Here is a 22679-nt window from a genome sequence, read left to right as displayed (position 1 = left end):
CCATAGATTGCATACATACAGAAATGAAGGCATCACCCGGGGAACAGGGAAGGCTCTACATAAATAGAAAGTACTTCCACTAACTGCCAAGTTGTGTGTAATGCCAAGGGAATTATCTTGAACGTGTGAGCTAGCAACCCTGGCAGTTACCATAATTCACATATCTGGCACACCTCCCAACTGTACCAGATGTTTGCTAGAGGGAATATCCCACAGGGTCATTTACTGGGGGAAGCAGGTTATGCACTGGAATTGTGGCTGATGGACACCCATCAGAAATGGAACACACCCACTGAAGAATGCCATATTGAGGCACATGCTTAAACCAGAAATATCATAGAGCATGTGTTTGGGCTGCTAAAGCTGAGGTTCTGGTGCCTAGATATTTCAGGGGGAGCTCTGCAGTACAATCCATGGACATTTACTGAAGTATTCACAGTATGTGTCATTCTACACAACATCATTCAGAGAAACAGCTGCAGCAGGAGCAACAAGGGGAAGGAGCACACATCCCACCACCAATGCCGAGTTCACCACAGCCACATGCAGGTGAGGTGTCAGAGAGGGAAGCAACAGCTACTGTGGGGGTAGGCAGATATAGGCGTGCTCACTATACCCTTGCATTTGCTAAGAGACAACACATAGCACACTCACTCCCCACCTAAGGGCCTAAAACCTTTCTCCAACACACATACATATATTAATACTGATGCCAGGCAACTCTCACAAACTTTACCTCCATATGTATTGGCAGTGTATTGCTTGCATCTGACAGAGTCAGTCCTAAACTAAAACTGTTGCAACTGCTGGATTTACAAGGTAAGTATTGAACCTGGAGTTTACTGTGCAATAATATGAATGAGTGGCATATCCTTGCATCTTGTTACTTGGTAGTGTAAGCAAATAAAAGGTGGGAGATTTGTGACCTTAATGTGACAGCAGAGACTTATTTGGCTTATATGTGTTCATTATTAAGTAGTAAGCCTCAGGCATCAAAGATGCATGCAGTCATACCTCTCAAAAGTAATGATGGTCACTGCATGCCCTCAATTTAGCACCATACATTTGCACTGGAAAAATCATTAAAGAGAGAAGTTAGAAAGTAATGCTATACATTGCAGTTTCCAACTTCACAACCCTCACAAGATCCTTCACAATAAAGTTGGGAAATTTTGATGCTATCAACTGTCTAACTTTCTAAGACCAATATAAGTCAAAGGTACAATTACCAGTTCAACATCACAAATGCAGATATACTAAGCACTAAGTCAGTTAAGCACCCTGAGCATCATACACAAAGCCTATGTATCCCTGAATCTAAAATATGTAAAACAGATATGGCACAGTTATCATCACTTGCACAGGGTGTTGTGTGGGAGGCAGGAAGCCTAGGCTGACACAAAATGTTGGTGAGTGTGTGTGTGTGTGTGTGTGTGTGTGTGTGTGTGTGTGTGTGTGTGTGTGTGAGAGTGTGTGTGTGTGTGTGTGTGTGTGTGTGTGTGTGTGTGTGTGTGTGTGTGTGTGTGTGTGTGTGTGTGTGTAAGAAAGAGAAGCAGGCAGACATTCAACCTATGCACTCCCAGACTGTGCCTTTGTTTGGCCACCATTGTCATCAGTCCATTGATACACTGACATCAGATGGTAGAAATCCCACACTTCCACTGCCAGGAACACCTGTAATAATAAGCAACAAACACAAGAACAATTAATGCCTAAATTACTATATTCCAATATATGCTAGCAAAGCAACAGTTCTGCTACAATTAGATAGTACCACAATACACACAACAGTCCTGGCATCAACATCACACAGTAAAATATTTCATTAAATTACTCATCAGTACTGACAAAAAAAATGTTTGGCTTACCATCTGCAGATGTGGGTATCCTTTGCAAGCCAAATGTTCCTGGAAGAAGATAAGCAAAAGGTAAGGACAACATCATCACTATTAACAGTAACAGTAGGGGTAATACATTTACCCCTTTATATGTCCTTTAACTATACTTTCAACAAGTCCTTGGATGAGATCTCCAACCTAAGCAAATCAATCAGAATGTGTTGTCAGTTGTAGCAATCTTCAAACCCTCCCCCCCAAAAAAATCTTTTGAAACAGAAGTAATGTATTAATTTCAATTGTTTTACTATATAATGGTATTCAACAATTGAGATAACAGAGTCTACTTGGAAGCGCTTCCTGGGGCAAGCGTGCTCTCCCTTAAACTGCTGCACTGATGTTAAGGGCATGCTGTTCTGCACTGTCCTGGGAGCTGTCTGGATCCCTAATAGTTGACAGGATCTCTTCATCTGGTGTTAGTGGTGGTTCTATAGCAGGCCACCCAAGGTACCCATCCAATCATAGCTCACTGCAGCTGCTATCCTCTGTGCAGATGTGATCATGTCAGTGGCCCTATGGTGCACCTGCTCATATGTCCTGCTGTGGGCAACCACAGCATTAACATTATTGACAATCTGCTGCCAAATCTGCATTCTGCGACATATCTTCCCATCACCTTTCAAGCAGGAAGACACCATGTTGCCTAAGAGTGTCGACTATAACTTGATTTTCAGCATCAGTGAAGCATGGTCTTTGAGGACTGAGACACCTGGCTGGCATAGTCCTTGGTGTCCTAAAAGACAACAGAAGGATAATACACATAAGTATCATATAACTACAAAATAACTTTTTCCAGATAAAACAGCAAAGGTAGAATCCCAGCGTTACCCACTGGAGAAACATAAAACAGTGAAATATGAACAACATTCTGGTCTGAATGAAAAAAAAAAAAGGAAAGCAGCAATAGCAACATATCTTTCTTTGTGCCATAACAGAATTCAGCTTTGCTCCCCTCCCCCCAAAAAAAGAACAGACAAATGACAAATTTTGTTAACAAACCATCTTTGAAATGCTAAAAGTGCTATCAAATGAACTGTCCCTGAAACGTTTACAGATTTATCATAGAACATTCCATTTTAAGGTATTGCCAATCATGTATACCCGTGGAATGCCATGACAAACATGCCCATGGCATCAGTACATTTCTAACTAAAACATACAGAGTAAGTGTAAAAGCATTTGCTTCAGATTTTTCTTAATTACATTCCAGAATAAACAGTATATAGCTGACAAAATGTAAGCATACCTTCTTAAGTCCAGTAATCCTCTGTGCAAATATATCCCAAAATAATAGCCTATGTTCTGTGTTCACACAAACAAGTCTTGTCACCATCAGTTTTTCTAGCTACATGGTTGCATTTTTATATGGTGTAGACTCAGGGCTTGTTAACATGGTGAAGATGCAAATGAGGTGTCAACTGATAAGAACTCCCAAATCCCAAATGCTTGGGTCTGTGTTGGAGATGTAAACATAGTGCAGGCACTCCCTCAGTGTTTTTAGTGTATTGCAACTGTGAATCATTACTGGTTGGGGGAAGAAAAACACAACAGCACTGCAAGCTGCCCTATATCCAGTGGGTGTATCAGGTTAGAGCTACAAAACATTAGATGTAAGGTTGAAAATATAAGTAAGCAGCACACAATTCACAGGCTGTGTTCATTAACATTCAACCTCCCCTTTATTTGTTGAGAGTTGCATATGATATTATTTTTATTTAATATCCTCATATATTTTAAGGCCAATGATATAGAATATCTTACAGACTGCATGTCTCAGATTACTGGTCAGGCAAGAGAAGCATGACCAGCAATGACCAACAACACAGAGAGGTAAGATAGAGCTGTATATTGGCAAGCAATAATCATAACTGGTTATGTGATCACTTAGTGCACTACATCCAAAAACAATAAGTGTGCAAATAGTTGTATGATTTCATATTACTGTAGATGATGGTGGAGTTGGTTGTATGCAGAATGATTTCAGTTCCTTGCTGTGTTCTGAATTTTCATTGGAGTGAGAGTTCAAATTAAACTTTTATAAGTTCATGCTAGTCTGTAAGGCATAATAATTCCTGCAGGTGCGGAATGCACCAAACCCAGCCAGCTACATCCCTCCACCTTTGTGCAACTACTGCGCAATAAACCAAAGCCACATAACTAACTCTTATAAGCTCATGTATGTCTTAAATCTTTGATATATAATCTAATTTTTATATCTCCGGCTGCAAGCACACCACTGGACCATTTAGTTTTGTCCCACCATCACATCTTCTCTTGTCTCTGCACGCACCTTTGCTGCTAGTTCCAAACAGTTTTTACACTCAGCAGTAAAATTAAAACAACAATTCTTAGAGCAGTAGTTGACCATGGACAAGTCTAAGATTAATTTACCACTGGCCAGGATTGAACCCCTGTGTTAGATTGTCTGCTTTTCCACACAAGTCACCTCAGCAAAGACCTGGTTCAACCTGCTCTGTTCACCCTCTCTGTGCTCGGACTCACTCTGCTCCCCTACCCTGCCCCCATTCCCCACACCCCCTCTTTCAATACATTTATACTTTCCCAACCACTCCCCCTTGCTTACCATCCAATCTCCCTACCTCACTTCATCCTATACACTTCCTCTCTGACAAACAATCTTCTCTTCGTGCCTTTACATCACTCTGTTCAAGATGCCTTCCCCTCTTTTCACATATATTAGTCTTTTTCATTCTCTTTCTATTTCTTCTGCTTCTAACACAAGCAACAGCATTAAACTCTCACTCTTTGTCTCCCAAAACAAATTCAACCACCTATTCATGCCCTTCTCATAATTCCTACTACATTAGCCCAAGCCTATATCACACAACTCCTCTTCTCTATGCCAAAACTCAAAATCTCTACACTAACTATTCCTTACATTATGTACACAACACTCAGTACCACATTCTCCACTATATAGTCTCCAAGGTCTCACATATCATACTCCATCTCTCCAATACCCTTTTGCCTCTCATCTGTTCCAGTTAAATCCACCCTAACTCTGGGCCATTTACTACTTTCTTGTTCTCACAAGCTAACTCCCCTAGTTGTCCTAAAACTCTTCACATCACTACTCTAAATTTTCAAAGTATCTGTAATAAAACCTCCAAGTTGCATGTCTGACTCTCCCAAAACAAAACCAATATCCTAGCTGCTATAGAAACATTGTTAAAACCCACTATACAGGACTCTGAGTTTCTTCCACCTAACTTTAGTGTAATTAGAGCAGATAGACTTAATAAAAAGGAGGCAGTGTTGCCATCATCTACCCCAATACCCTCAACATCGGGCCATTTACAGGATCTATCCTACAATTCCAAAATATTGAGATTTTGATCTCCTTTCTGGAAAACAACTGCTCTAAAAAACTTTGTATTATTGTCTTATGCATCCCCCTGGAAACAACATTCCAGTTTTAGAAGATATCCTTTCTAGGATTTCTTATACTATAAAAAATGAAACAATAATCCTTGGACATGTAAAACCAAACTAAAAATACTCATCTCTAAAGACAAAGAACAGTACTTCTGGAACCAGCAAACGAATAGGAAAAAAAAAAAAATGTTCTGGTCTTCCATCAATAATCTCCTAAACCCTGGCACCAAATCCAATTCCTGCCAACACCCCAACATGCCTCCCGAATAAATAGCTAGCATTTTTAACTCCTACTTTATTGACAGCATTGCTAACATTGCTGCTAATTTTTCTCTACCCCTCCCTAATATACTCCATCATCCTCTCCTCCATCTCCTCTACAACACACTTTACCTCAGAACCTCCACAATACCTCAACTACTTTACATTATCCCACTCTGAACTTCAACACCCCCCTCCGAACTGCACATAACAATCTTCCCAGCCAGAATTTAATCTCTATCCTATCCCTACCTCCTACATCAAAAAACTCCTTCTGAAATTAAAGCCCTGCTCAAACTCAGCTGACAAAATTCCTGCCGAATTTCTTAAAATTGCCACTGATGCTGTGATATATCCCAATAGCATTCTTATTAATAGATCTATCCAAGAATCCCATCTCACTTGCCTTTGGAAAAAAGCAATCATCCTACCACTTCATATGTGGCCCATCAACTGATATCTGTAATTTCTGACCCATTGCTATACTTTCCCCCATCACTAAAGTTCTTGAAAAATGTCTGCAAAAACAACTCTTAGACTACCTTCTAAAGAACAAAATCCTCTCCCCAAAACAGCATGGGTTCCACCCAGGTCACAGCACATCCACTGCTCTAATATCCTTCTTAGCCATGGTCAACAAAGTCCAAGACTCAGGACATATTGTATCAACCCTTTCCTTGGACCTATTGAAAGCATTCAATGCCATCTCTCACTCTATCATCCTCTCTCAGATCTCCAGTCACTTTATTAGTTTAAAAGTTATCTGTCTAACAGAGAACATGCTGCTAAATGGCAGAATTCCATTTCCCCTTACCTTCACAACCCTATTGGTGTACCCCAAGACTATATTTTAGGCCCTCTTCATTTCAACATTTTTATCAACAACCTCCACCAAGCCATCCTGCAGGGCTGCCTAGTCCAGTATGCAGACAACTCCACTATAGTCTGCTCTGCTCCTAACACAAATATGCTACAACAAACCATCCAAGTAGCATTTTCCACTGTTGAAACTTGGCTTCACAAAAAGCACCTTTCTTTAAATCCCCAAAAAACTAAACTCATGGTCTTCACTCCCAAGAGAATTATACCTGTCAGTAAAGCTGACCTCAATATATTCAACCTTAATGCTACCAAAATTGAGCTAGTAACCAACACAAAATTGTTAGGAGTAATAATATATGAAATACTTAAATTTGATTTGCATATCCAAAATAATAACACCCACAAAAAACTTGGACTACTCTATAGACAGAAAAAGTTCCTCTCCCTCCCAACTAAACAAGTATCAACACTTTCTTACCTGTTACCCTCACTAACATATGGCACACCTTTACTAATCAACCTGCATTCCTCCTTGAAAACAAAATTAGAAACATGCTACAACAAGATTGCTAAATTTGCTACAAACGGTCACAATTCTACTCATCACTGTATTCCCCTAAAAAAATTACAATGGCTGGAATTCCCCCACTACCTATTACTCTTTCAGCTCACAACTATACATAAACTCATTTATAATCCACAAGACTGCCCTGTCCTTAGCTCCCTACTCACCCTTTACAAACCCATTAGGTCTTTGCAATCTGAACTCCAATATCTTCTTCAAGTTTATAAACCAAAGTCATCTGCAGGCCAGTTATACTCTTGGAACATTGCCAGAATATGGGATAATCTACCTACATCTATCTGTAAACAACAAAGTCCTTCTAACTTCAAAACTGCACTGCATAATCATCTCCTTGCCAATTGGACAAGTGACTGTTCAATTCCTTCCTCTGCCATTACTTAATTCATTATTTGAATCTAAAACTGTTTTATCTACTTCCTGCTCCAACTTTTTGTTCTTTTGATAATCCCTAATGAACATTTAACTTCTTAAATCCTCCTCCTGCATTTCTCTTACTCCCTAACCATTTTCTCCCTCTTCCCTCCCTCCATCCACTTTCCTTCTACTGCCTTCAATCCTATCTTTTTCTTTTTTATGTTTCATCCTATCTACTTTTCCCTCCCCCATCAATCATCTTCCTCATCTCTCCTTTTGTTTCCTCCTTCCTTCTCCTCTATGCATTAGAAAGTATGCCTCTTATCTCTCTCTCTCTCTGTATATATATATATATATATATATATATATATATATATATATATATACTTATTTATATTTGGAGGATTTGCATGCATTCCGTGGTGCTCACAACTATGTAATTTTTGCACTATTTTGTTTTGCCTAGTTTTGTTTCATGTTATTATTGTCTGTATTATGAACATGTATTGCTGTTAGTATAAAATTATACCAGCTTTAACTATTTCCTGCAATTGTTTATGTACATTTTCTACCAATTTCATTTTTGTAATTCTCTTGATCTTTTTTGGAAATTTTTAGGGAAACTTCTTGAAATTATATGTAAGTTTTATTGTTATCTTGGAGCTTTTCTCCCTGGGCCTCCACTGAAAATGGGCTTTTTTTGGCCCATTGGACTTTCCCGGTAAACAAATACCAATAAATAAATGAATGAATACATCCAGATCTATATAGAAATATTTAATGTAAACCTATGTTTTCTAATGTGTATGGCATAAAGTGATTTTTCTCATTTCAGCTGCTTGTCTCTTTTTTCTTTTTTTTCTTTCTTTCTTTCTTTTTTTTTTCGGGGGGAAGTGTTTGTGCGATGTGATGCTTAACGCAATCACAGGAAATGGAGGAAATGAATGTCAGGTTTGATTGTGCTTATCTTGTTTGTGCAAAGTGCAGCAGTGTGCAAACTGGACAACTGGACCACCCAGGAAGTAAGCAGAACATCTGCAGACAGGACCCAGATAGCCAAAAATAGAAATGGGATACATTCAATTAATTTTGTTGGGCACCACACAGACCTGCTAAGTGGCATTGTGGACAGTTAACACAGCGACCTTAAGAATGTTTAGTAAATTAGGAAATGTTATACAACTAGTCCTGTGGCAGCAGGTGTAAGTGTAGAGCTGGAGTACAGATGGTCCTGAGTTCTAGTACAGGGTGTGCAACCTTTTTTCTTGCTGCTGTGACAGTGCAGTTTATATCAATCAACTGAAAAATAGACAAGTCTTATTTCAAAATTCTTGTGGCAACAGGTGTAGGACTTCAACACGCATGATCCTGGGTTCAAATGCAGGATATTCCATACACTTTTACTGTTGCTCCACTTCCGATTATATTTACTCTCACTTATAACACTTTTGATAGTGGAGCTGATGTCAGTTATATGTATGAGGGATGAGACACCATCATCGTGTTTTCAGATGTATGACTGAGGGTATACTGTGTACTATGGTTCTGTAAGTATAATTCTGCTGTCTGGACTTGCATGGGCTTCACATTTAACTAAGACACATACACAGCTGGATCTATATCCAATAAACGTGTCAGGTCACACAGATACACATAGAACAGCTCAAACTGTCACCTGTATTTATGCATGATTCCAGACTATGTATGAGCAGCACTCCTTCTGTGGCAAAGATAGAAAATCAATGCTGTGGAAAAAATGTGTTGACCCTTATGCATAGGTTTGAATCTCACACTGTAAAAATCAAATTTCTCAGTGTATAAAGGCAAAAATAAATGTGTAAGGTTATTACATTTATGCCTCCAGTGCATGTCTGCAAACCTAACTCACCTAACAGTTACCTTCCAAAATCCAATATATATTTCCAGGCTATCAAACTAAGGCCAAGTGTCAGATTAACCTTCCAACTGCAATTATTTAATTCCTCACTACTTGGCACTGCTGGTCTCTTCTTAACATCATGCAAAAGCATTGATTAGGTTTGTGCACTACCAGTAAATGTTATAACAGGAACTGGTGGGAAAGCATCAGTATCCATTGCTCTACTACTGCTAGTAGACATGACTGGCATTAGTTGGGAAGGTGCCAGGTTTAGGGCACAGAGGTGGAGCGTCCAGCAGTCCAGGTTATTTATTGGACTGCTGGTAAAGCACCACATCCAAAGGCTTCTGCAGGGGGACTATTCTGGCTCCCAGTACAAGTCTGAGGCATGGAATAGTTTGGCCCAGACTGTATTCATTGCCACTGGTATTCCATACACTGGAGAGCAATGTGGGCATCATTTAATGACCTACAGAGGAGAAAAAGGGATACTCTCAACCATTGGTTGGAGGAATTTGAGACTGCTGACACTCTACAGCTGTGTAAGTATGACAATAAGAGAGTCTTCTTCTTCTTCTTTCAGCTGCTCCCGTTAGGGGTCACCACAGCGGATCATTCCTGTCCTCTGCATCTTGCTCTTTTACACCAACCACCTGCATGTCCTCTCTCACCACATCCATAAACCTTATCTTAGGCCTTAATTTTTTCCTGTTACTTGGCAACTTCATCCGTAGCATCTTTTTTCCAATATACTCTGCATCCCTCCTCAGCACATGTCCAAACCAACGTAATCTTGGCTTTCTGGCTTTGTCTTCAAACCTTCCAACCTGGGCTGACCCTCTAATATACTTATTTCTAATCCTGTCCACCCTCGTCACACCATGCAAATCTTAACATCTTTAACTCTGCCACGTCCAGCTCTGACTCCTGCCTTTTTGTCAGTGCCACTGTCTCCAACCCATATAACATAGCTGGTCTCACTACCCTCTTGTAGAACTTCCCTTTCACTCTCACTGGTACCTGTCTGTCACAAATCACTCCTGAAACTCTTCTCCACCCACTCCATCCTGCCTGTACTCTCTTCTTCACCTCTCTTTTACACTCACCATTACTCTGAACTGTTGATCCCAAGTATTTAAACTAATCCACCTTCGCCACCTCTACTCCCTGCATCCTCACTGTTCCTCTAGCATCCCTCTCATTCACACATATATATTCTGTCTTAGTCCTGCTGACCTTCATTCCTCTTCTCTCTAGAGCATATCTCCACCTCTCCAGGGTCTCCTCCACCTGTTCCCTACTCTCACTACAGATCACAATGTCATCTGCAAACATCATAGTCCGTGGGGATTCCTGTCTGATTTCGTCTGTCAACCTGTCCATCACCATTGCAAATAAGAAAGGGCTCAGAGCTGATTCTTGATGTAATCCCACCTCCACCTTAAATGCATCTGTCACTTCCACTGCAGACCTCACCGCTGTCACACTACCCTCGTACATATCCTGTGCCACTCTTACATACTTCTCTGACATTCTCGACTTCCTCATACAATACCACAACTCCTCTCTAGGCATCCTGTCATATGCTTTCTCTAAGTCCACAAAGACATAATGCATCTCCTTCTGACCTTCTCTGTACTTCTCCATCAACACTCTCAGAGCAAACATCGCATCTGTAGTGCTCTTTTCTGGCATGAAACCATACTGCTGATCACTAATCATCATCTCCCTTCTTAACCTAGCTTCCACTACTCTTTCCCATAACTTCATGCTGTGACTGATCATTTTAATCCCTCTGTAGTTACTACAGCTCTGCACATCACCCTTATTCTTAAAAATCGGTACCAAAACACTTTTTCTCCATTCCTCAGGCATCCTCTCACTTTCCAAGATTTCATTAAACAATCTAGTTAAAAACTCCACTGCCATTTCACCTAAACACCTCCATGCTTCCACAGGTATGTCATCTGGACCAACAGCCTTGCCATTCTTCATCCTCTTCATAGCTAGCGTTACTTCCTCCTTGCTAATCCACTGTACTTCATGATTCACTATCCGCACATCATCCAACCTTCTCTCCCTCTCATTCTCTTAATTCATCAGCCCCTCAAAGTACTCTTTCCATCTGCTCAACACACTCTCCTCACTTGTGAGTAAGTTTCCCTCATTATCCTTTATCACCCTTACCTGCTGCACATCTTTACTAGCTCGGTCCCTCTGTCTAGCCAATTGGTACAGGTCCTTTTCTCCCTCCTTAGTGTCCAACCTTTCATACAACTCTTCATATGCCTTATCCTTAGCCTTCGCCACCTCTCTCTTTGCCATGCACCTCTTCTCCTTATACTCCTGTCTACTTTCTTCATTTCTCTGACAATCTCACTTCTTCTTCTTTGCCAACCTTTTTCTCTGTATACTCTCCTGTACTTCCTCATTCCACCACCAGGTCTCCTTGTCCTCCTTCCTCTTTCCAGATGTCACACCAAGCACCTTTCTAGCTATCTCTCTTACTAGCTCTGCTGTAGTTACCCAGCTATTCGATAACTCTGCACTACCACCCAGTGCCTGTCTTAACTCTTCCCTGAACTCCACCTCACAATTACCCTTTTTCAATTTCCACCATTTGATCCTTGGTGCTGCCCTCACACTCCTCCTCCTCCTCTTGATCACCAATATCATCCTACAAACCACCATCCTATGCTGCCTAACTACACTTTCCCCTGCCACCACTTTACAGTCTCCAATCTCCATCAGACTAGCCCTTCTACATAAGATATAATCCACCTGTATGCATCTTCCTCCACTTTTGTACGTCACCCTATGCTCCTCCCTCTTGTTAAAATACGTATTCACAACAACCATATCCATCTTTTTCACAAAATCCACTACCATCTGACCTTCTGCATTCCTTTGCTTAACACCATACCTACCCATCACTTCCTCATCCCCTCTGTTCCCTTCACCAACATGCCCATTGAAATCTGCTCCAATCACCACTCTCTCACCCTTGGATACAGTCATCACCACTTCATCCAACTCAATCCAAACTTTTTCTTTCTCATCCATTGCACACCCAACTTGTGGAGCATATGCACTAACAACATTCATCATTACACCATCAATTTCCAGCTTCATAAACATCACTCTATCCAACACTCTTTTCACCTCCAAAACACTCTTAGCATACTGTTCCTTCAGGATAACCCCTATGCCATTTCTCCTCCCAGCCACACCATGATAAAACAATTTGAACCTGCCTCCGATTCACCTAGCCTTACTCCCCTTCCATCTGGTCTCTTGCACACACAATATACCAACCTTCTTTCTGTCCATCATATCAGCTAGCTCTCTCCCTATACCAGTCATACTGCCAACATTTAAAGTTCCGAGCCTCACTACCACAGTCCTATCCTTTACCTGCCTTCGGGCATGCCTTCCCCCTTTTCTCCTCCTTTGGCCAACAGTAGCCCAATTTCTGCCAGCACCCTGTTGGCCAATAGCACTGGTGGCAGTCGTTGTTAACCCAGGCCTCGACTGATCCAGTATGTATAGCTGTACTGTTGTCCGCATGTATGATTTGGCAAAATTTTATGCCGGATTCCCATCCATTCGCAACCCTCCCCATTTATCCGGGCTTGGGACTGACACAAAGAAATGCACTGGCTTGTGCATCCCCAGTGGCTGGATTATGACAATAAGATAAGAGAGTACTTGTAAAAATTAGGAAGCTAAATATTGGCAAGACTGGTATGCACAATGCTCATATGTTCTTTTCTGTTCTTTCCTCAGCTGCCAATGAATGTGGGTTCAATTGACAGGATCACATTGCTGGAATGGAGAGACTGAGGGAAGTAGGTGGTATGTATGCAGCAGAAGAGAAGTGTTATTGCAGTTTTTAAAGTTAAAGATAGCTTTTTGGTCTTTTATACAGTTGTATCAACTTGAGCATGCGTATCCCAACTTTAAAAGCAAGTATGCATGAATTAGTCTGTAACACAAACCAGTTTGTAAGATTCCAATATTAGACTGTAGTCAGAGGTTGTAGGTGAAATACCACAATTCACAACTATACATTACTTTTATTTCTTCAATAATGTTTACATTAAATTAAAAACTCTATACCAGTGGCACAAATGCCCTTCTGTAAACTGTAATCTGTATAATTGGAACATGTATATGTGCAAAATATGCACATTTCAAGGATTACTTTCAGCAATCTGTAGTATAGTGTGCATCTGTTGGGAGGTATACATAAATGTTATACCTCAGATAAAAAGAGTTGTATAATTGTATTAATGCATTGTATGTCACATATAATGTTACTAATTTTATCTCTTTTTTCTCTCACCCAAACCATTATCTCTCTTTTTTATTTTCTATTATGTGTCATCAAAATGTCTCCATGTCATCCATGTGTACCACATCACTAAATGCTGCACAGCACAATGAGGTATGCCAGTCCCAGTAGATCAGCCTGCCCTCTTTCCACCGGCTCCAGCACCGATACCTAGCTTGTCTGTGAGCCAACCTGGCAGCACTGCTTCTGCTGCCCATACCTTATCTGCGCCCTCAGGTAGTCCTGCCCTGGAGGCTTGTGAAGTGGTACCCTCTGGGAGCAGTGGTGGAGGTTATGATTTCATTATACGCAGAGAGTTGCCAGGGATTGTGCATAGGGTCATGTATGGCACCATTAGTGCACGCCTAAGCCAGATGGAGAGGCTACTTTCCCTCATGTTCCATATGAGAAGAGAGGAAACATCAAGCACTCCAGCCACCAGAGGAGTAAAGTGTCAGTGATGACAGTCCAGTGGGTAAGGACTCGATTCTCACTGTCTCCAAGCTTGACAGGCATGGGCCTGGGTTGTCCCCTCCATCACCCCAATCATGGTGTCACCCAACCTTTTATGTTTTTCACTGTCCCTGTTTCTTGTCTTGTTTGTTCTGTATGTTTGCAGTTGCTTCCTCACCATACCCAACTTACCTGACCTAGACATATATACATACACCCCTTCCCCAACATCCCTCTCTTACTGTAGTAAAAAAAAAAGAATAGGCACCAGTTCCACAAAAAATCATCCTGTATATAGCTCTCCATTTTGCACATGTGACTTCTTGACACATTTGATTCAGTCCAATTGGCTATACAACATGGTTGCATTGTGGTCACCCCTCTTTGTGGAGGTGACAGTAAAATTAATTTAATATTCTGCACATATTTTCAGTTTACACTGTTAAAGAAATGGCTAGCTATGGTTCTTTCCTACCTCTCTCCCTACATTCCTGTACTGCTTTTCCTTTATTATTCCCCCTGATTGCTCCCCATTACACCACTTTCCTATCTACCCCATTTTCACAACTTTAATCAGGTAAAAAATAGAATCACACACAACACACATAAGTAGCAGAAAAGGCTATAAATCCCTTCACATTTTGGGCTCCATGTTTGCACTGAGGTATGCATTGCATAGCAATGCCCAACGATGGTGAGCAGCAGAAAAATGCTTGAATTACTTCATGCAATGCCTCTTAAACCCACTGCACTAAGCCAACACACAGCAGCACATATACGATAAAGAATTCATGTCATTTCATTATCAATGTCTATTTAAAAGTATTTAAAAGAATTAGATACATCTGGATTTGAACCCAGTGTCATCTTGGCTCAAAAGCTAATATGTCAGTGCATTTATACCTGCTGTCACAGAGTCAGCTAAGCAGCAGGTGTGTTTCATGGACTCAATACTATCTCTCAGACTTTAGCAATGTGGCTCACATTTGTGCACTGCTTAGCTATGCACAAACATGAATAGTATTGAAAATGTGCATTTGACATGCAGAAACACTTTACCAACTGTCACACAAACCCCCTGCTTGCCATGTTATGGAAAAGTAAATATTATGTATTACTGCTATTTACTATCCATTTCCTGTATATGACATCAAATTACCAGTAGAAATATAACAAACTGAAGGCCCTATCTAACAATATGTCACATTTACACTACCTGTGTGTTGCCCCCCCCCTCCCCAATCACTGCAACCCTGGTGTCTGAGTACTTTTTCCACACATATATCACCTACACTATAGAAATTAATATCAAATGTTGTGTGATATGCAATGCATATCAATCTGTTAACATGTAGAACTAGAACTATTGACCCATAAGCTTAAAAAGCTTTATCTGCAAGGCTAGGGAGGCAATTGGCATGCGCCTTATCCACAGGGACAAAGATGACCTTCAACACACTTGGCCCAACCCATGTTGGTTTTGTCAAAGATAGATCTTGCTTATTAAACCTAGTGGGCTTCTTTGATACTCACCCCAAAGACCTGGATGAGGGATAACATGATATACCACCTATGATGAGTTATCAAAGGCCTTTGACACTATCTCCCATTCATGTATCAGAAAGAAAATCTTCCATCTGGGGATTAACCCATACATTAATAGATGGATAGCCAACTGGCTCACCGACAGAGCACACAATGTCAAAGTTGGGGGCTGCACCTTCACCACTAGACTACTTACTAGTGGAATATCACAAGGATCTGTGCTGGGGCCTCAATGGTTTGGAAACTGTTTCTCTGAAATCCAGGCAAAGGTAGATGGTGTGTGGTTTACCAAGTTTGCAGATGACTGTTAACTAGATGCAGTCATATAGAGTCCCCCAATGATGTTAACATATTACAGAAGGGGCTGACACAGACAAATGATTGATGCCAAACTCATGGACTGAAATTTAAAGCAAACAATGCCTCATTGTCCCTTTGGCAATGAAGTACCCCCTGCTAATTATGATATACATAGCATCCCTCTAAGCTCAGACACTGTGTTGTGAGCCTTGGGAACACATGTTGATAGCAATCTACACTTCAATCCCTATGTGTCCATAGTGGTGAGACACACATTCTACATTGCGCACCTCATAAATAAGGCCATCACATCCAAGACCAGAAAGGTCATAGCTCTGCTGTACTCTACCCTTATCAGACCACTAATTGAATACAATGCTCCCTTCTGTCTGTATTGCACCAGACTCTTACAGCAATTGGAGAAAACACAGAGATTTGTGGCCAGGAGAATCCACAGCCTCCAAAATGACATACATGGAAAGACTAAAAGATCTGTTACTGTACTCAGTATCATGCAGGCCACTGAGAAGTGACCTATGCCTGGCCTACAGAGCAGTCTTAGACTCTGCCCTACTTGAAATGCTGGACATCGGCAAATCAAATGGTACAAGAATAACTTGCTCCAGGGATCTCAGCCTACCTTGTGATATAAGCAGAACATGCTGTGGACAGATATATCTCCCAGTGATTGGCACTCCTCTGCAATAGGCTCCCACTGCATGTGAAGCAGTGCTCCTCAATGAACCTATTTAAATGGAACCTTGACAACTGGATGGGTGATTGTAAATTCACTCCTGGAGTGGCACCTACGTCCCTCATGGGCTGGGCCAGTCACTGCTGCTCACAAAATCATTCTGCTTACAATGACCAACTAATTATGGTCAATAATGGTACTTGTGTTTTTACACAGCTAGGCCCGTAAATGTCCTAGGGCCATTAGGCTAGTAAACTCCTGTGAACCTATGAATCTATGAACCTATGCAGGCCTCCCAACATCTTCTCTCTGACGTGGTCTGCTGATGCCATCCATTGTAAGTTGACCTACAGTCTTGTAAAGGTCAGATTTGTGCCATGGCACTTGTGTAAAGTACTGAGCTCTGCAGTCTGTATGCTTAGATAGGTAGGTGTTCAATTCTCACTGCAGTCAACTGGATATGTGTGTGTGTTTGTACTCTTGCTTGATATTACAGAGAGCATTTTACACCAGCATGTGGGACACTGCTATTGTCATATTCCCCACAACAGACACTTCTGTTATCATCAGCTATAAAGTATTGTCTGACTCACTACAAGTCAGACTTGAGCAGTGATGCTTGCCTTAAATGCAAATGTCTGTAGTCTCTGTATTTAGATAGGTAGGGGTTCTATTCTTACTGCAGTCAACTGTGTGTGTGTTTGTGTTCTTGCTTGACATTACAGATAGCCTTTTACACCAGCATGTGGGACACTGTTTTATTACCATATTCTCCTCAACAGACACTGCTGATATAATCAGCTATATCTGATTTGTGGATATGCACTATTCCCACCAGGGCAGGGTCAGAGACTGGCTTGCAGGCCAGGCAGAAGTTACCTCATCCTATACGATACAGATTACAGTGGCATGATTTCTAGTCTATCCACATGCAACATGGTTTGTAGGCCCTGTGGTTTCTTAACTCATTCACTCCAATGGAGCTGAGGAAGTTTGCACTGTTACTTCCAATGGGCAGAGTCTAAGCCTTTTGACAGAATCAAGTCTCACATTTCAAACAAATGTTCATATCTCAGGAACCACAGTAAACACAAAAACTATTACATTTGCAATATTTTGTAAACAACTTACAATATCTCAGAAACCACTCAAGTTACATTCATACTCTCAGCAGCATTGTATTCACCTAACTGAGAGCTTTCATATGAGGGTAAGGAGTTCTGTCTGTTACCTGGTTATTGAGATATTTAGAAAAATGCGAAAAGTATATCTATATAAATTAATATGATAAAAACAACAGTTAATATCTGCTTAGCTGCACTAAACAGAGGTAAAATATTAATTCAGTTGAGTATGCTATTGTGTAAGCTTTAAGATGAATTTTTTTAAAACCTTGTACAGAACATGGTTTTGGAATTATTGATGCAAATATGAACAAGCAATATTTGATGTCTACAGACATCAGTAGGAGTTAACTGCAGATGCACCTGGAGGCGTCACTTGGATGTAATGAGTTGAGAAAGCTCTGTGGTGTCTCCAGTTGCTGCATGTGTATGGTGAGACACATGAAAAACAGAGCATTATACTTTATTACAGTTCTGATGAGGTTCAAGTACAGTCCTGTCATACAATCCTATGATCTGAATATGATGGCATGACTTATGATGTGCACAACACAGGCATTCAATACCATTGTGAACACTTGGTGGCCAAAGTTCAGATTAGTATCCACATGTGTTCTTGGTGCTTGCATCACTGGGTTTCAGCATAGCAAGACTGTTCTCAATGATGTAATTAGCATGGAATTCCACTTTTCAGAAGGACAACATAAAGATGCATTTCTGCATTTATTTGGACATCATGTGTCTTTGTCACCAATCATTTGTCTGTTAGCCCCTCCTGTACTATGTTATCATCATTGGTGGACTCAGTGATTGCACTCAATATGCAAGAATCAGCAAACCTGGTAAGTGAAAGGCCATATACTTTAGCCTGAGCTGTCAAAAAATAGAGTCCAAACAGTAAACATCCATGCACAGATGTCTGGGGTACACCAGTGGTGCAGCTCTAATAGTACAGGTTGATTCACCAACTTTCACAATATGTGTTCTGTCGGTGAGCTAGTTGGTTACCCATCTACTGATGTAAGGGTTAATCCCCAGCTGGGAGAGTTTCTCAATGATTTCTGTGTGGGGGAATTGTGTCAGCCCCCTAGGTCAGATGACGATAGGAAGTGTGCACTGTCTTACATTCATCCAGGCCTATCACACAGACTCAATGGGCGGCAACAACATCACAGATCACCTATGGCATGACTCATCACATACACTTTCCTGATATGGTTGAATACACACTTCAACAGACCGTCCACATGGGCTATGTTCCCATAGAAGGTTGTACATCAACATGCATCCATCTGATTTGGTGGAGACAGCACCTGTTGCATACATGTATAGACACATCCTGATTCTCCTCAGCTGTGATGTAGACCAACATGTCATCGTGGACCTTTTCTAAATGGACACTAGTAATATCACAGCTGTGTGCAATAGACCTGTGCTTGTTGTTAATGCTACATCTTGTCTGTTACATCTGATAGATTCCCTCAAACAGGTCATTGAGGGCATGCTTGAATTCAACACTATCATCTTGTGGAACTTGACCAGGTCAAGACATTTGACACAAATCCACACTGAGGTATTCAATCAACACTGTCAAATGTGGCCATAAACAGCTATATCACCAAATTGGTAGACCAATGTATGACATATGTGGCATCTTGGTTTACTATCAAAATGTGGAAAATCAAAATAATTTTTCACCTTTTGATCTAACTGGTTTGCCAAAACTGATAATAACAAATTATCAAAATTTCGGAAATGGTAACACGGAATCAACATTTGAACACTGGAAGTTCCAGTGTTGAAAGTCAATGTTACTGATAACGTTTTTGCAGGGGGATAAACCCCCCTGCACCCCCAACACCCCCTGCATATACCAAATCTGAGATCACACAACAGTGAGAAAAGGGTATATTTTCCGATCTCTACTGCAGTGCAATCTGTTATTAAAACACTGATTACACATTAGCGAATGCACACTACCATTCACTAATGTGGAGTTGAACATTTTTCGGATCAGCATTACAAAAACTTGAAAACAGCCTTTCAACTTTCCAAGCTTCACATAAATGGTTATCTAAATTTTGATAGTAAACCTGGCATCTCACTATGTTGAAATGTGTGAAGTGACCTCTATCTCAGGTCCAGATGTCTTGCACTAACAGATTGAGAGCTATCTGTGAAGTCCTGGTGATCATTGTGGCATTCCACAAGAAAGTGCTCTGATTTCAACAGAAGTGGTATCTGTGTTCTCTTACACAGGTTCCTGGCCAGCAACACTGTTGTCAACCGCAAAACATTGGTTAAATGTGGTGCATGGCATGAATATGCATTGCTTACTGCTGCTTGTCGTGCTCCACCACACACACATGCAAACTTCATGTAGCCTTTGCACAAAGCCTACACAGAGTTTATTAACTCTAGGGGAAGGTCTCATGTTTGTCATTACTGAGTAACTACAATCCACAACAGTTTGCCAAAAAAAAAAAAAAAAATATATATATATATATATATATATATATATATATATATATATATATTGTGTGAAACACAAGAAAACATGAGGCAAGATTGGAGACAGCTGAAAGCAATGCTTCCTTCCCATACCCACTCACCCACACGCACACACGCACACACGCACACACGCACACACACACACACACACACACACACACACACACACACATACACACACACACACACACACACACACACACACACACACACACACACACACACGCACACACATCACACACGCACACACATCACACACAAAACATCATTTATGGCCACTTGTATGGCTGTATACGTTGCAGATATTTGCCTGCATTCAAATAAATATATAAATAATGTCCAAGACATGAAGCAAGATTAGAGACAATTAAGAGCAATGACTCCTGCACACACCCACACACAGGCACGTGTGCACAGACACATATTTATCAATAAAAACAAAAAAGTGAAATGCCTAATAAAATTCATATGAAATCTGTTTTGACCCCCCCCCCCCCCTTGGCATCATCATTAAGTCTAAGAGGCAGAAAACATTGAGACACTGAGGCATTTTGATAATTTAAAACAAAAATGCAAGCATTATGCTCATTATAGAGGAAGGAGGATATGGTCATAAAAAGGACTGGAAGAAGAGCAACAACACTGGTCATGGACACAGAATTGTACCCGAAGGAGGAGGAGGAGAAGAAGCTGCTGAGAGACACAGATATTTACAGAAAGATAAAACATCACTTAGACTAAACAAAAAATGACTAAAAACCACAAAGCCAAATGAAGCAGTCAAAAAAACTAAATAATACTCTTTAATGTGACTCTGGCACCTTGAAGACTATTGTAGCTGAGGCACCAGAGTGTCATTAAAGAGCATTACTTATTCATTCGGCTTTGTGGTTTTTAGTTATTTTGCAAAAGTTTAATGTAAAGTTTAATGTTACATTGGCGCTATTGTAGTTGGCATAACTTGTTGAAACCCATCTTTTTTTAATTTTATGATGCCTAAGAATGTGTATGACTTCTTGGATCCAGAGTAAAGGAAAAACTACTCCTAGACCTATCAGACCAAAAAGTGCAAGGATAAAAACAGCTACTGAACATAGAGCTTGAACCACAAGCACAGTCACTCTATGAGTCATAAAAACATCTCATGATGGGGGAAGGGAGTTGTCGTTGAGCAGAAGCAGACAACATAGATATATTGTTATGGCAAGCACATAACTTTCATATCTGATGCTGCCTTTTCCATCTGTTGCTCAATGTATGGGACAGAGTATCCAACTATTATTAGGGAGGCCTCATGGAAGGATATTCCAGAGCACAGCTGAACCAAAGGAGCTAATGACTTTGATTGTAAGTCCAATATGTAGTGAGAAATGAAGGTGTAGACATTGGACCAAGTAGCAGCAGCACAAATGTCATCAAGTAATACTCTGGAGAAAAAAGCTGTAGATGTAGCCACAGATCTAGTTGAGTGAGCTGTAGGAAGTTTGGCTCAGGACAGACCCTTCTCTAATGCAATCAGATAACCAGTGAGAGTCACTTTAGATACCCCTTTTCCCCAGTTAGGCCATGGAAAAGGAAATAAATCACCGATCAGTCTTTCTAATTCTCTTAGTGCAATGCAAATAGTAATGAAGCTGATAATGTATGCCCAGCCAGTGTAACATGTATTCACCTTTATTGCTGAAATGTGGGAAGAAAACAAACAGGAAGATTAATAGACTAATTATGTGATAATTCAGATGCTACCTTTGTAAGAAATGTTCTTAGTTCTTAGAGTAACTCTGCCCTTGTGGTCCTTGCAGTTTTTCTGCTGTTTAAAACATTTTTAAGTGTCTCACTGCTGTTTTTCTGCTGTTTAAAACATTATTTAGTGCTTCCCAACTAAATTAATGTACCTAGTAGCTGTAACATAGTCCAGATATAAGTTTGCTCCATCTGGGTCTTTTTGTAGTGGCTGTTGTATTCTGAGCACATTTTCCAAGCCATCTTTGATTGGAAAGGGCCCTTCTGCACCCTTGTGAGAGATGTGTGCTGATTGGAACCTGTGTGGCAAAGGATGATTGTTCTAAGGCTTGGAGTAAACACCCTCATTGGGTCTTTTGAGATTTTAATTTTTTTTTTTTAAGTTTTAGATTCTGGTATTTAAACCCTGCATTTGAACGGGTTTCTGCTTGTTTGCACATCTCGCAGCACTGCGCACTATACGTAATTGTGTGCCATAGCTGGACAGATAATGTTCGACAACTTTTCCCTTAGATACAGCTGTAGTATATTACTGTAGTCCTCATCTTTAGTACATTTTCAGTCTGAGAAGTATTGCTAGTGAGCTGTGATGTATTAAACCATGAGCCAAAAATCCTGTCAGAACACCCATCTGCAGAGCACCTCCTATATCAGTCATGAAAGCACCCCCTTTGTGATAACAGTTCTTCAAATATAGCATTATGGTCAGTTGGACTATTCTTATTTCTCCTGCCAGCCTTGTTGACTTGGGTCTCTTAAGGAAGTGTAACAATCACCTCATGT

The sequence above is a fragment of the Protopterus annectens genome, chromosome 11.part0 (genome assembly GCF_019279795.1).
Source record: "Protopterus annectens isolate FY-2018-M chromosome 11.part0, PAN1.0, whole genome shotgun sequence".
Classification (NCBI taxonomy): domain Eukaryota; kingdom Metazoa; phylum Chordata; order Ceratodontiformes; family Protopteridae; genus Protopterus; species Protopterus annectens.
This window is presented reverse-complemented; position numbering follows the sequence as displayed.